General features: G+C 44.6%; 1 pseudogene; it reads left to right on the plus strand.

The window, feature by feature from the left end:
• Positions 1–15,710: 15,710 nt before the first annotated feature.
• Positions 15,711–16,708, plus strand: LOC146811361 (28S ribosomal RNA; annotated as a pseudogene; the record flags this gene model as incomplete).
• Positions 16,709–17,077: the final 369 nt, after the last annotated feature.

Consider the following 17,077-nt stretch of genomic DNA (forward strand, 5'->3'; position numbering starts at 1 on the left):
GGTCAAATACAGCAAATGCCTCGGTAACTTCTGGTTCCATATTAGCTATAGTCATTTTGTATAGTACATCAGGAGTCTCAAAATCTATACCATCAGGAGTACAGAATATTGTGCAGTTCATCTTACACAGCAATTCTCTCCCTAACAAATTTACAGGGCTTGAATCGCACACGACAAAACGGTGCATTTCAGAAAACTTCCCTATGTTAACTTTAACTGGTTCAGTGAGATACGTTTTTATCTGTCTGTTGGATACTCCAACTACTTGGATCGTTTCCTCCGAGAGAGGAAGATTTTTGACATCAGCTGACCTAACAGTTAAACGAGTAGCACCAGTATCTACTAGGAAAGTAATGTGTTCGTCATTTACCTTTCCATCCACAAAAGGGCCTGTCTGGTCTACTTCTAGAGTTGCGCCAAGTACGCACTCTTCTTCCTACCCTCGGCACCGTCAATAGCTTTCTTCTTACTCACTCTTACCGCGTTGCAGCCAATACTGCGAAATAGCACTAGCGCGCGGCAGCTAAGTTACCTGTTCTTCCTTGTAGAATCCTGTCTCATTACTGTATTTCTGAAGATTTACGCTCTGTGGAAAAGGCGGTTTTGGTGCCTGACACTGTTGGGTAACAGCCTGCTGCTGTCGCTGCGGTTGACAACTCACCTCATTGTGCACCTGTGGATTCAATGATGCATTATCACCATTAGCACTTGGGGGAAATTTACACTCGGTTCTCCAATGCCCTATTCTACCGCAATTATGACATGGCCATTTCTTTTTAGCTTCTTCTAGACTAATCTGTCCTTTCCCTTTCCCAATGTTGGGTTTTTGTCTCATGCTCACATGGCTTTTTCTTTTAATTTACGCTGCTTTGCTTCAATCTCATCACTAAAATATTTTGCATGTCTCAGTACTTCATCTATCTTTTTATTTTGCCAATCTACTGTATGCTGTTTAATCATTCCACTTATTTCAGGACGTAACCCATACACAAATCGATATACAAAATGACTCAAATCCTTTTCACTTACATTTTCATCTCCACTGATTTGCTTAAAAGCTAGTATCAACGTTTCATAATATGAGTGTACAGACTCTTTCACCTCTTGATGGGTTCTATCAATTTTTACCCAATCAGTTTCTTTAGGAGGCACTTTATTTTTCAGAAAAGTAACTACTTGCTCATATTTTCTCATTACTTCTGGATCAGGGGCACCTGTTTTTGGATCTCTAGGGTATTCTTGAGTAGGCCAACCTATTGTAATTTTACATTCTGTCCATAGGTCTGCTGGTACTATTATGTCAAATAAACTATTCAAATCAATCCATAGTACTTTTGATAATTTTACAAACCTGTCTACCTGCCTGTACCATTCAACCGGCTTCTCGAGCAAGCGAGGAAAGTCATTGGTGAATGATAAAATATCTTGTCTGGTCCAGGGGACATGCACATAGCCTCCACCCGGAATCTCCCTCATGGGACATTCAGTCACTACCTTTTCTCTTACTGGATAAGCTGCAAACGTTTTGTCCGTTGCATCGTCTCTTTTTCGAAACCATCTACTTTTCCATTTGTCTACATCGCCCCATTTTCTCAGTAAAATAATTAAGTCTTTAATCTGAGTTGTTCGTCCTGCAGTATTCAAATTTTCAATATCTTTATCAGAAAAGTCTACTCTGTATGGTTTTTGTAATGACTTTACCTTTTCAAAATCGATACCCATTTCACTTGCTACTTCTTCTAGTCTTTCGTGTAAATTTCTTGCTCTCCATGTTATACTTTTGCATAGAAACATTAATTCTTCAGCCTGATAAGCTTTTAACTTTTCTGTGGGAATTGTTCCTACTATTAATTCTTCTAATACTATTTTTAATTTGGACACATCTGAAGGTCGAGGTTCAGCATCTTTTTGCTGTAAACCCCTTAACCATTCACTTAATTCATCAGAAGTAGGACCTACAGGAATCATTTAATTTCGTGTTTGTTCTAAACTTTTTGGTGACCCTGGTACTGATTCTGTCGTCATTATTGCTCTATTCGCTAGACTCTGATTTACTGTCAAATTTTTAGGAGTACTTTGTCAGAAATACCTACCGTTTGTCCACACGGATTCTCTCTTGAACCTCTGCTTTGCTTCAGAAAGGCTGCGTTCAGCCGGTTATCCATTTTAAATTGCTTTCTTTTTGATTGTCTGTCAATTGAGGGAAATTGTGGGGGGGCTGAATTTTATTCTGTGAATTTTCGAAACGAGCCTCGTATATTGGGCTGCTGGTCTGGGAGACGTTTTGTAATTCAGCGGCCATCTTGAGCGCGACGCGTGTTTTTCGCGGTCAGCGCTCTAGATGTTGCACGCTGCTCCCCGGGCCCAGGCAAATCCTTTTTAAGCTGGTCAGTCCGGCGGCGCGGTGCTTCAGAAAGGCTGCGTTCAGCCGGTTATCCATTTTAAATTGCTTTCTTTTTGATTGTCTGTCAATTGAGGGAAATTGTGGGGGGGCTGAATTTTATTCTGTGAATTTTCGAAACGAGCCTCGTATATTGGGCTGCTGGTCTGGGAGACGTTTTGTAATTCAGCGGCCATCTTGAGCGCGACGCGTGTTTTTCGCGGTCAGCGCTCTAGATGTTGCACGCTGCTCCCCGGGCCCAGGCAAATCCTTTTTAAGCTGGTCAGTCCGGCGGCGCGGTGCTTCAGAAAGGCTGCGTTCAGCCGGTTATCCATTTTAAATTGCTTTCTTTTTGATTGTCTGTCAATTGAGGGAAATTGTGGGGGGGCTGAATTTTATTGTGTGAATTTTCAAAACGAGCCTCGTATATTGGGCTGCTGGTCTGGGAGACGTTTTGTAATTCAGCGGCCATCTTGAGCGCGACGCGCGTTTTTCGCGGTCAGCGCACTAGATGTTGCACGCTGCTCCCCGGGCCCAGGCAAATCCTTTTTAAGCTGGTCAGTCCGGCGGCGCGGTGCTTCAGAAAGGCTGCGTTCAGCCGGTTATCCATTTTAAATTGCTTTCTTTTTGATTGTCTGTCAATTGAGGGAAATTGTGGGGGGGCTGAATTTTATTGTGTGAATTTTCAAAACGAGCCTCGTATATTGGGCTGCTGGTCTGGGAGACGTTTTGTAATTCAGCGGCCATCTTGAGCGCGACGCGCGTTTTTCGCGGTCAGCGCTCTAGATGTTGCACGCTGAACCCCGGGCCCAGCCACGCCCTTTAAGTAGGATCCCTGACAGGAAGCGCAGCAGATGAGTGCAGCGGGCGCGCCGCCAGCGCGCCGAAGGCGCGACTAAGGCAAGCCCGTCTGCGCCCGTCAGCGCACTGTCAGGGCACAGGGCATGTCATTCTGCTCGTCCTACCTCTGAGTCCTTCGTCCCAATCATCTTGTCGGCTGAGCGGCTCAAATCTCTGCAACCTCATCGGTGTCCAAATGATAAAGCCTGCCCCAACGTCCCCCCTTTTGACTTTGCTTGTGTTGACTGTGCGTTTCGCTTTTCGCCGGCGCTTACACCAATTGGTTCAGCTGATGTCCCTTTAAGATCTGTCACCATCAGCGCCTGTCTCATCAATGCGAGATCCGTGAAAAAGCACTGTGTGGATGTGTTTGATTTGGTCACAGATAATAAACTGGACATCTTGTTTGTGACCGAAACTTGGCTAGATGTCTCTTCCAATCATTTAGTGACCATGGCCACACCCATGGGATTAAAGTTCACCGGGTTGATCGCTGCTCTGGCAGAGGTGGTGGCCTGGCCATCTGGTACAGGGACAATTGGACCTTTCGGAGTGAAATTTCTACTCTCTGGGGCGACTGTGAAGCCTTGCATTTTAGTCTCCAACTGTCGGCCCAATTCACTCTTGGCGGCTCTCTGATTTATCGCCCCCCTGGTTAAGCTGTGAACTTTTTAGCTTCCTGTGGCGAGGCTTTAGCAGAGCGGGCTTTGAGGTTTTCGAAGTTTGTTCTCCTTGGGGATGTTAAGATCCACCTGGATTGCAGTTAGGAGGCAGTTTCGGTTGCCTTTTTAGATTCCTTACATCTTGTAAATCTTTCCCAAATGGTCTTGTTTCCAACTCATAAGGGTGGTCATACTCTTGATATGATTTGTACTCATTTTCCCATCTCAGTCATGAAGCCGCGTCCAGTGGCTTGGTCGGATCATTTTCCTATCTTTTTTTCTTGGGCTTTACAAGAATCTTGGAGACTGTCCAACTGTAAATGCCCGCCCCTCTCCAGGAAGGTGGTCCCCTCTCAGCTCAGCGTCGCGCTTGATGTCTCTCGGTCCACCTTTGGCATAGACCTGGAGGTTAATATCACCCAATTCGCTGAATGGATCACTGGTTCAGTGGCTGCGGTGTCTGCTTCAGGGCTGCCCAGGCTGAGAAGAGACGCCCCTTCTAAGCCATGGTTTACTCCCACGCTGCGGAGTCTTAAGCATATCTGCAAAGTTGCAGAGAGGACCTGGCGATCCGGTGGATACCAGCACCATGACAAAGTGATTCTTAGATCTAAACAAAGACTCTACTATAGAGCGATTGGGGAGGCCAAGGGTCTGTACTATGCATCCCGTATTGAACGTGCTAATAACAACGCCAAAGAGATCTTCGCCATAGTGCAGAGTTTCCTTGCACCTAGTGCTCAGGTGGCTATTGCCCCTGTCTCGGACACCTGGTGTAACACTTTGGCATCTTTCTTTAAGGATAAAATTATTAGCATCCAGGAGACATTTCGGGCTTCGACGAAGTCAGGCAGTCCTGAGCAGGTTCCCTCCCTGCCTAGGGTTCTACCCATCTCCAGCTTCCCTGAGTTTTGTCCCATCGACTTGTCTGGCTCCCTGAGAATTCTTAAAGCCCTCAAGTCTGGCTCGCCGATCGATCCGTGCGCTGCTAGATTACTTTCGGATGTGGCAGATACCATCAATGTTGAGGTTAATCACTTGGTTAATCAATCACTAAGGGAAGCGCATGTGCCCATGGCATGGAAACATGCCTTAATTTTGCCACTCCTTAAAAAACCATCCCTTGATCCTTTGCTCCCAGAAAACTATCCACCCATCTCACTTTTGCCTAGCCTGGCCAAAGTTTGCGAGAAGGCGGTCACGTTTCAACTGACTAATTTTGTCGAGGGAGCGGGCGTGCTCCATCCGGCGCAATCTGGTTTCCGTGCCTCCCACAGTACCGAATCCGCTCTGTTGGAGGTTTCGGAGTCGATTCGGGAGTGTTTGGACACTGGCGGGAGAGCGGCATTGATTATGCTTGATCTCTCGGCAGCATTCGACACGGTGCCTCACGCCATGCTCCTTGACTGCCTCTCGGATATTGGAGTATCTGGGAAAGCTCTGCTTTGGATCAGCTCCTTTCTGGAGGGAAGGATGCAGCAGGTTTGGCTCCCTCCTTGTGCCTCGGTCCCCTTGAGGGTTACTACGGGTGTCCCACAAGGGTCGTCACTTAGCCCTCTGCTTTTTAACATCTATGTGACTCCGCTGATTTTTTTGGCGGAGTCTCTGGGGGCTAAAGTGATGGCTTACGCGGATGACACCCAACTGCTGTTCACTTGGAACAAAGAAGACGACTCGGTGTTCAGACCACATCAGTGCTTGTCCTCTGTCTTTCAGTGGCTGGCCAATGCACAGCTGAAATGCAATGAGGCAAAGTCGGAAGTCCTGTTGTTCGGCTCTTTTTCCTCTGAGTTTAGAGCAAGACTTTGGCCCTCGGGCTTTCCATGTCCCCCAGCGATCAATGGGGCTGTTAAAAATCTCTGCGTTTGGTTCGACGAAAACCTGGACTTTGCTTCGCATGTAAAAAAACTTGCCGGCACATGCTTTGGGCTACTGAGGAGTCTGAAGAAGTTTCTTCCTTTGCTGCCAGACAGGGACAGAGAGACGGTGGTGCGAGCTCTGCTTCTCTCCCACCTAGATTACGCTAATGCCCTCCTGGTGGGATGCCCGGGCTACCTTGTAAAGAAACTGCAGGTGGTCCAAAATTCGGCAGCCAGACTTCTAGGCGGTCTGTCCCCTTGGCACAGTGCTCGGGCTCAACTTCGGTCACTTCATTGGCTTCCCGTGGAATCACGCCTTAAATTTAAAATGTTGTCTATCGTACACCAGGCCCTGTATGGTCGCGGCCCCAAGTATTTGCAGGATAGATTCTCCTTTTATATCCCTAGGAGACAGCTGAGGTCATCCTCTCTGCTGCTTATGCAGACCCCCAAATTCAAGCGTCAATGGTTGGGGGCAACTCGTTTGCCCGCAGAGCCTGCCTTGCCTGGAACTCTCTTCCCTTGACTCTGAGGGCTATCTGTGATCCGCGCCTGTTTAGAAAGTCCTTGAAGACATTGCTGTTTTGATGGACCTCTGAGGTTCGGCCGCCTTTCTGATGCTAGCGCCGGGACACTTCCGAGTAACTGCGCGCTGAATAAATTAAAATAACATAACAAATAACATAACATAACTTTGCATTTCATTTTCTTTATTACTGTTGTAAGGAATCGTCAGACAATGCTCACTATCCTTTTGTTTATCAAAAATAGGCATTACAGGTCCTATTGTTACAGGAACAGTTACAGCTTCCATGTTTTTAGTCAATTCCCTAATCTTTTCAGTTAATTCTAAAGTAGTCCTTGCTTATTCAGCTGAATTCTCATTAGCCATTTCACCAGGTTGTATATTTTCTGTCTCTCTAAAAGGATTATTTCTTCCTACCTCATGTGGTATTGACTCAAATTTTATATTCTGTGGTGATTCTTTTACTGAGGCACTTGGTGTCAAATTGCGGAATTTTGTCGGTATGGGGGTGGATTTTTATAAAGCATGTCCTCAAGAACATCATCCTCCGACTCATGCACACCATACTTATAACCTGCTGGGCCTGTATTATTTCTCTTCTCTGTACATTTTCTACCACTAGTCTCTTCAGCACTTTTCATAGGGAACATACCATTGGTCAGATTCTCTTGTCCATACGATCTACCAAACATATATTTGTACCTTCCACCACTCTGCTGTCGTTCTCTGTCATACATCTCATCTTCCCATTCTGTCAATGCTTCAAACTGAGTAGGTCTAGGTCTCGGTTCTAGTTTCATCATTCTTTCTCTTAAATTCCTCAATACTGCTAAATTGAATGAACCATGTTCTGGAAATGCTAGAACTCCATCATCGTTTGTATACTTTGCCCAATTATCTAGCCAAATACATGTATGATACCCATTTTTCGCAACCATAAAGGATGCGGGTGATTTCGGTGGAGGAAGCAACTGTCCCTCTCTAGTCACAATCGGTTTATCCTTTTTGAATAAGCTCTTAATTTTTCCAAACCAGGACTTTTTCTCTTTTTCTGGTGGATCGTAATACATCATTTTCTCTATTCTGTGTATCGATAGATTTCTCCTACGACTATCCTGTTGTTTTATCCTATCATAGCGCGACTTACACTAACGCACCAATCCGGAGCGTCTATGTCACCTTTGCAATTCTCCAATCCCAGCGCGACTCACACTAACGCACCAATCCGGAGCGTCTACGTCACCCTGCAATTCTCCACTCCTAGCGTGGCGTACACTAACGCACCAATCCTGTGCGTCTACATCACTCTACAGCTGGCCAATCCCAGCGCGGTCTTTCTGACGTCAGCTTTTCTCGCTACTCCTGCTTCTGCTGTCCCCTCCTTTACAAAATTTATCGGCAAACTTCTCTTACACTTCTTTACTCAAAATTCTATTAGTAACGACATAAAAACGCCACCATTATGTGTTTCGCTAACAAAAGGGATAGTCTTGACCTTTTTCACAAGAATTCCGTCTTTCCTGAGAGCAGCGCTTACCTCTGCCCTACTACGGAATCGTTACTTCTGTTGATAAAGTAGCACTTCCCTCTAGCTTACCCTTCTAGCAAGCATTAACTAACTGTTTCTCTGGAAATTAAGACACCTAGTTGGAGACGCTCTGCTCCTGAGAAATAAAACCAGAGTTTCAAAATTGAGTCGAATGCTATTTTCATTTACGCACATGCATACGGAAAATGTAGTTCATTCACACATAATTCTGTCTTTCCCGAGAGTAGCGCTTACCTCTGCCCTACTACAGAATTATTTCATTTTTTAATAAAGTAGCATCTACTTTATCCTTCTATCAAGCTTAGGGAACACCTATTACCTTTCCAGTGATAAGTGTAATCAGAGTTCTCGTGGACTCCTGGTACTTAAGACCAAAATTTCACAGGTGGCCTTCGGTACCCATACACCTCTTTCACACAGAAATGTCCTTAACAGTAACACGCGACGATGTTACCAAATTGAACCCAGACAATGCATCGTGCAACTTCAATTGTCACACGTTTTCCCCGTGTACCTACAGGGCAACAAAAAATTCACCATGTGACTTCTCTTGCCACAGGCATCCGACTTCCTACATCCCAGAAGTCTTCAAAAACAACATAAAACGCAACGCGACTCAATGTAGAGTGTTAGTACATAAACCAATACTCATCCAAACATCCGTAATCAATAATCAATATTCAAAAATAGGAAATCAATAAACAATAATAAATCTATAAGCAATAATCACCAAACCAATACAATAAAACCATCATTCTGCGACCAGAAAAACTGATCCAGCGCGAGACCGGGGAGAAAAAGAAAGGGTACAAATATACAATCATTCCTCCCTGCGTCGCAGACCCGACATCACACTAGATCATTCATACACGCATTCATTGGTGGGGTCCATAACACCTACATTCACACTTCTCCAAACTCACAAGTCGGCACACAGGAGGGATGATGATTTTGCGCTGGACATGTGGGGGGTACCTTATTCCCTATAGGGAAGAAAAAGTTATTTACAGAATATACATTAGCATTCGCCACCTATAGATTCCTAATCCTAAACATCAAGGCACTCCACCACTTGGTCGACGGACCAAGTAGTTGGATTGGTTGATGGTGATTTAGAACCAGCTAAAACACATTTAAGACTCAGAATCCTTTACTCTTTTCATTGAATAACCACAAACTCGTCATTTCTGTTAATTATATTTGTTTATCTAAATATTATTTGCAATTAAAATTAGCATTTTTCATTTAATCAAAGTCTAGAGTTTTGTTCATTTCGCATGACATTATATTTACCTATTCTTGCTATCTGGATTTTCTCTAATTCATTTGGCTCTGCATAACCGAATTTAGCCGTTAATTGTCCAAATAAAGCAGGCCAAAGCTCAAAGTCCGAAAGTTCTTTGCTCAGCACGTTACAGTCCCAAAGATCTCCAAAGGACCAGAAATCGTGCAAGCATCTGTCATCGCCTGTGGGGTCGATAGGGGTGTGCAGTCATCCAAACCGCCGGATGCCAGAGCCCCTCCCTATTCTACTACTCTTTTATAATAAATTTCAGGATAACATGAAACATTTTTAGGCTAAGAAAGACGGTGATTGGTTCATTGGGGAACGTCTGATTTTTATTCTAAGAGGTTCTCATGGATTTTGCCGGTTCATTACCTCTGTTAGTGTTGCCCTTATGCAACAATGTTGAAGGTTTGCTTGTATGCCCCAATTGTTCATTAAAATCAGTTTTTACTGACTGAAGTTTGGCAGTCCACCAAGTTCCTATCTTTGACCAGGAACATTGCAAACTGAGGTCATCGGGAAGTTCACGAAGCCATCCGAGTCTGCGCAGTAGGCATCGCGCTCACGAGACGGTGGCCACTTCTGAACTCTATTTTGGACGCCATTTATAGGTAGGCCCGAATGTCAACTTAAGCGAAACAAACACAAAAGAATAATTAATACGAGGAAATGAAAATTCTAATGTTAAACCCTCACTAATCCCTTTTTGTATTAGTATTTTTCTTGCATATAGCGACATTTAAAGCAATAATATTCACCTATAGGATCCAAACAGGAACGCAAACGTCACTTAAGCAACATAAATCATGCGATATCTAATTACCACACGTACTACTATTAATATGCGTACATATTTTAGTTATTAGAATTATTTTGCCATGGAAATAGCAATATCCCACGTATAATTGGTGTATGCAAATGGTTGGTTTAGTTCAACACTGCAAACCGTTAGTAAATTTTAATAAGTAGGTTATATAATTAGTATTTTCATGCAAAATAGAGGAGGTATGCAAAATTTTGCTTTACCTGCTCCATCACCAGCACTGCTAAGCAGGAGCTAAGCTGTGATGAGTGGAACAGCTACTGCAATGATCATGGAAACCCGGGGTGTGGGCCCGGGTGAAGCCACTGTAGTTGCAGACCTTGGTGGTAATGCCAATTATTCAAGCAAGAACTTTTGAGGCTGAAGTGGAGAAGGATTCAATGTGAACAGCAGTAGTACATGGGTGAGTCGGTCCTAAGAGGTGGGCAAGTGAAGTTCAGAAGGGGCGGGTGATGGCTTCCGTTGCCCTCGGCTGATTGAAAGGGAGCCGGGTGAAGATCTCTAAACCCTGAGTGGTGGAGACAGGTATCTTCGTGATGCCCAGTGGGGTAACACAAACAATCTTGGAGGAGACAACTGGAGCCCCGGGGAAGAGTTCTTTTTTATTTATGAAGGGCAGAGCACCCTGGAATGGGTTCACTCCTAGAGAGGAGCCTGAGCCTAGGAAAACATTGCAGTTCCAGGGGCATCTGGTGACCTCTCGCTGGTCCTTGAAAATCTGAGGGAGATGGTGTCATACTCACACTGGGCCATACCCATATCCACAGCAGGTCCCCAAGGTTAACAGGATCTGGCATGTTGGAACGATATAGGTAAGGGAAGTTGTCAAGTAAGTTCAGTAACTTCAGGATAAGGTTTGGCTCTAAGGGCTGGGTAAGTCAGGCTGGAGTGCGAATCGGGACTGGATGCGCACCGTGGATGACTGAGGTGATGCCTTCTGAGGCTGGGGTGAGCCTGGATCAGAGGTGGGCCATTCCTGTGGATTGCCCCAGCTGTGGTGGTTGACTCTCCGCGTGCCCGTTCTTGAGGAGCAGGGACAGCGTTCCGCTTCGGCCAGCACATAGGAGCTGACTTAGAACTAGTGCGGACCAGGGAAATCCGAATCTTCAACCAAAACAAAGCAATGTGAAGGCCCAAGGTGGGTGTTGACAAAATGTGATTTGTGCCCAGTGCTCTGAATGCCAAAGTGAAGAAATTCAATGAAGCGCGGGTAAGCGACGGGTGTAACTATGACTCTCTTAACTTCTTCTCAGTCGTAGTGGCCTTTACCTCCAAGTGGTCCTGCTGGTAATTATCTCTATACCACTAGACTAAAAGAATTTAGAAAATGTATCCAATAAACATAAATGATTCTACCAAAAAACATATTGCTCTAAATGCAACAAGGAAGCTGAAGTCCACAACATTGCATCCACTATGCGAAATGCAAAGGGAGAATAAAGAAAGGAGAGCTACAATTCCTCTGTTGCTTCTGTGACCAGGGATTTTGCTAAAAAATTGGAATATCAGGTGTATATCGTGCCAGGTCACATGCAGCCTCTGACAGCCAATCCAAACCTGTCAATCATTCAACCAGCCAACCACGGTTCTTCTCTTTTCAGTTTCATACAGGACAGCTGGTATAAATTACAACATGCACATCCAAAAGCTCAAAATGATGCTAGATTTGCAGCTCTAGCAAGCAGCAAACCATCCAAACTATGGCCAAAAGACAAAATACTGCTGCTAGTTGATCTGTAAAAGGTATATGAAAATAAAAGGAATATAAATTCGCTCATGGTTGCGCATTTTGACAATAAAAACAGAAAACAAATTGCAGAGGAAAGAAGGGAGAGAAGAGAAAAAAGCAATGATGAACCTGAATATCAGTGGAAATAACAAAAGAAAGGTTTTCAAGAATATTCAAAAAATCCACAACAGATTGAAGCTGCTATGGACCTGTTGGAAAAATTATGATTTATATCTCGGAAAATACCAGTGATATAGGTCCAAACCCAGTCAATCGCAATGAACATCAAAATGAAACTGGTATGAGCCTATGAGTACTGCTCAAGAGGAGCATCAGAGTGCCCCAGTCCAAAATAACATACCAAAAAAAAGATAAGATCAATAAAACGCATAACAAAAGATATGCAAAAGCAAAGGGCAGCTATAAGGAATATCATGCAGTGTTCAAGAAAAACAAAAAGAAAATTGGCAGAATAATCATGGACGGTGCAGAAGATGCTAGTTGCCAAATCGATATTGATGATATATTTCAATACTACAAACATATTATTGAAAAGGATACTAAGAAAAACCCTATTGACTGAATACCAGAAGAATGGGATGAGCATGTAAAGAAATTGCACTTCTTGAAATAACTGAAACATCAGAAGACTCTAACTTAAATAAAACAATGGGGGCCTGACAATACTGGCATAAATGATCTCTATAATGTCCACAAAAACCAACCAAGACTGCTCCCGAAAATATTATCAACATGGTTAATTGTGAGAAGAGTTCTGGTATGTAATTTACTCACCAGCACGGATATCATTTGTACGTGTTGCCACTCACCAGTGTCTCCAGCTTGCTTTGTGTCTGGGTGATGGTTGATTTAGACCATCAGATGTCCGAGTTTCCTTACAGACCTCAGTGAAGAGACATCATCTCCCCAATCATGTCACTAGAGCGCATCTTCTGGTGAAAGGCAGGCATAGACAGGCACACACAGCAGGTGTATATCGTGCCAGGTCACATGCAGCCTCTGACAGCCAATCCAAACCTGTCAATCATTCAACCAGCCAACCACGGTTCTTCTCTTTTCAGTTTCATACAGGACAGCTGGTATAAATTATAAATTACAAGCCAATCCTATAGAACAATGCAGCAACTTGAGCCTCACAACCAGTCCAAATGAGGTCTCCTCTGCAACCAAATGACAAGGATTCCATTGATCAATAGCAGTTCACGAACCTTTATCTCTCACAACATAGAATATACTTTCAACTGTGATTGGCTGGCACTGAACACAGTGCCATTTATTATTCAACTTGGCGTTGTCAGTGGACCTAAAATGGGGTGAGTGCCAGTAAACTCCACCACGCGACGGTGGGCTTAGTTTTCGCTGAACTCTATGACCGAAGCAGGATACGGAGTGGCAAAACTCTGCGAACCCTGCAGGCGGAGGGGACTTTGCCACCCACCCCTACTCTAGAGGAAGAGATCGAACATTTGCTAATTGCAGATTTTGCAAAGATGTACCTGAAACAATTGCTCATGTATCAGGTACATGTCCTAAAGCAAAGGACACAAGGATCAAAAGGCATAACAAACTTCTAGAACTTCTCATTGATACAGCAAAAAGGTGTGGTTGGATGACATTCAGGTAACCTCATATCAAAAACAATCAAGGTGAATTACGAAAAACCTGATGTGGTTTTCACCAAAGATGGTACTGCTGTAGTGACTGATGTCTCAATTCGATATGAGAACTTACAAAATTCCCTTGAATAAGCATTTGAAAGTAAAGTAAACTACTATGAGGACTTAAATGAAAAACCTCACAAACTGTTCGTCTGTGAAATTTCATGGTTTTATTGTAGGATGTTGGGGTATTTGGCCTCAGTGTCATTACACTGCTCTAGCTGATCTTTGCCTGACTACTTTAATGGGCACTTTAAAAATGTGCTAAGTATTCATGAGCAACTAACTGTTTAACCTTTTTTTAATATTTCTTTAATAACATTTTAATCATAGAACATTGCCATATTGTTACAGCTTTTCCACCTCTCCAACAACTGCGATAATTAATAACTAACACGCAGTGATAGGCATCCAGAAAATAGGAGAGGTAGGTGGAAGAGCCTAGGGGAAGGACCCCGGTGTCACTAAAAGAGGAAAACTATGTCCATCCTCCTGGGGTCATGTTTTAAAGGATCCTGCAAGCCATGTTGGGGTGGGTAGGAGCCGGGGGCCAGAGAGCAGAGGAAAGCTACAGGAACCCAGCAGCCCAATCCTAACACACTCATTCAGACATACCTACATCCTACAAGCCCCACAGCCTGTCCCCCATTCACCACTAGAGCCACACTCCATCAATTGATACAGGTTAACTGGATGACACCTGCGAGAGGGGGAAATTAAGCATGATCAGGTGGTCTCTCATGGAGAGACGGGGGAGTTTCTCCTCTTCTTCCGCCTCACGATAATCTCCCACACGATCCACCATCTCACTCCACCTCTCAAGATCTCTCTCCGCATGTTCGACACTCCGGTGGTGCACTTACTAATTGTTTAACTTAACACTCAAAATGCATTGCATTGCATAACCCATATTTCATTTCTATTAGAACAATGTTTTAAGAATATTTATTTGTTTGACACTCAAAGTTTATAATAGTTAACAATGTTTAGAGTTGAATCATAGAATTAGAAATAGTTAAATGTTTATGACTTAGATTTATTACCACAATAGTTGTGTGTGTGTGAAGTTTTATATATATATATATATATATATATCACAAAAACTCCCAGAATGGAAGGAAGGTCGCACTTCAATAGCTTATTTGCCAATCTTTTATTCATCCAATGAATAGCAAAGCCAAAAATCCACCAACGCGTTTCGGTATTCACGTATACCTTGTTCACGGTGAACAAGGTATACGTGAATACCGAAACGCGTTGATGGATTTTTGGCTTTGCTATTCATTGGATGAATAAAAGATTGGCAAATAAGCTGTTGGAGTGCGACCTTCCTTCCATTCTGGGAGTTTTTGTGGTGAATATTGGCGGTTTGGTTCAACCGCGAGGTAACGCACCCGTCAAGCAGCGCCTGCAGCTTGGTACAAACAAACCAATTTGGACTCATATATATATATATATCCGTTACTTTCCGTAGTTTGCGTCGCGTCCGCCCGCTTCAGGTGCCAGTCCACAACAATACAGACACGGACCTCGGTCTTCAGTGCAATTTTTTTATTTAAAGATCTCGCGTGCTAGTCGCCATAACGTTTCGGCTCTACCTGAGCCTTGTTCACATGACGATATATATTTATATATATATATATGAGTGCGGCTCAATTCCTTTCCGCAAGGAGAGGGTGTAGTTAATATATATATATATCTGTACGCTACAAAGGTCTCCAACCTGTAAGGAGCACTCTTGACCCAGCACAAGGTTAAATCCTTTAACCCCTTCCATGCCCATGACGGAACGGTTCCGTCATGAGCATCGGTTGCGCTGTGCTCATGACGGAACCGTTCCGTCATGGCCCCGCCCGTGCTCGAACCCTTCAGCACCGCGGGGGAATTCCCGCCGCGCTGAAGGGGTTAATGTATGGAAGGCAGTCCCCGTCCTGATATCTTTCACAGTTCACATCATCACTTGCCTGACGTGTTTCGAAACCGATAGCTTCTTCCTCAGAGGCTGATTAGAGAAATGTGCATTGCACGGAACTGCCAACTGTTCACTCCTCACAGATCACATGTCCCTTGATGGGCTGTTCTTATGGAACTGTGCAAGGAATTGTGGGACAGGTAGTTCCGAAAAATTAAAACCTTGTATAGATGCGCCAATGTGCTGCTGAATTCATTCCAATCCCTCAGATGGGTCTCAGGAAGCGGTCCCCTTCCTTCTCTCCGTGCTGTAGTCCCACATAAGTGGCTTAGTAAATACATGCCACGTGGTCCCCTAGATTAGCGTGGTGGTATGAGAATAACCAAATGCCGCGTCATCTAATTAGAATCCCACTCTCCCTCCCTACTACGCAGCGAAATCACAGCCAAGGGAACCGGCTTGACAGAATCAGGGGAAAGAAGTCCGTGATAAGTTTGACTCTAGCCTGGCACTGTGAAGAGATCTGAGAGGGGTAGGATAAGTGGGAGACCCTCTGGCTGCCGGTGAAATACCACAACTTTTATTGTTTTTTTCACTTACCCAGTGAGTCGGGGTGAGGCCCATGGGGCTCTCGCTTCTGGCCGCAAGCGTCCAGCACCTGCTGGTCATGACCCACTCTGGGGACTGTTGCAGGTGAGGAGTTTGACTGGGGCAGTATATCTGTCAAACAATAACACAGGTGTCATAAAGTGAGCTCAGGGTAGACAGAAACCTCCTGAGGAACAGAAGGGCAAAAGCTTGCTTAATCTCGATTTTCAGTATGAATACAGACCGTGAAAGAGGGCCTTACAATCCTTTTGACTTTGGGTTTCAAGCAGGTGGTGTCAGAAAAGTTACAACAATGATAACTGGCTTGTGGCAGCCACATGTTCATAGCGTTGTTGCTTTTTGATCCTTTGATGTCCGGTCTTCCTATCACTGTGAAGCAGAATTAACTAAGCGTTGGATTGTTCACCCACTGATAGGGAATGTGAGCTGGGTTTAGACTGTCGTGAGACAGGTTAGTTTTACCCTATGGATTATGTGTTGTTGCAATAGTAATCCTGCACAGTACGAGAGGAACCACGGGTTAAGACATTTTCTGTATGTACTTGGCTGAGGAGCCACTAGGGCGAAGCTACTGTTTGTGGGATTGTGACTATTCACCTATAGGTCAGAACCCCCCTAAAGCATAACCATAAGCCTTATTGGCATAGGTTAGCCAGCCTCTGAACCGACGAGTAAGGCCCCTTGCTTGTGGATTGGAGTGCGGATGGAAAGGGATCTCCTCCATCACCCTTAGTGCACCACATGTTCATAGGGCACCTGGTGTTAAATCATTTGTAGACTAGATTTCTGTTTCCTGACGGGTTCTGAAAGCCCCCACTTTATTGGGGCTTAATAGTCGGGGAAAATGGCTTTCCTGGTGGGCCCAAGGGTAGATGGGACTGGCTGGGGCTTTCCCTCCTCATCCAACAGGCTCAGGCACCAGGAAGGTGGAAGGCACCAACCTGGGGCATCTTACCTAATGGACTGCGTGTGACAGTCCCTACCAAGAGCATGGTGGCTGCAGACTGGGGATGAGCCTTGTGCTCTTCCGGGGTGTGGAGCAGAGACGGGACTCAACGTGAAGGCCCAGGCCGATAATAGAGCAGGGTGGCATTGGACCAGGGAGGAGTCTAGAGCTTCTGCGGGTTGAACAGCTCCTGTAATCCCCTATGAAAGGCAGGCAAAGTCATGGCTTATACCTGGGAAGCCAGGGCTCCAGGTACCAGGCAGGGCCACCTTCCT

Source organism: Triturus cristatus, chromosome 7 (genome assembly GCF_964204655.1).
Source record: "Triturus cristatus chromosome 7, aTriCri1.1, whole genome shotgun sequence".
NCBI classification, from domain to species: domain Eukaryota; kingdom Metazoa; phylum Chordata; class Amphibia; order Caudata; family Salamandridae; genus Triturus; species Triturus cristatus.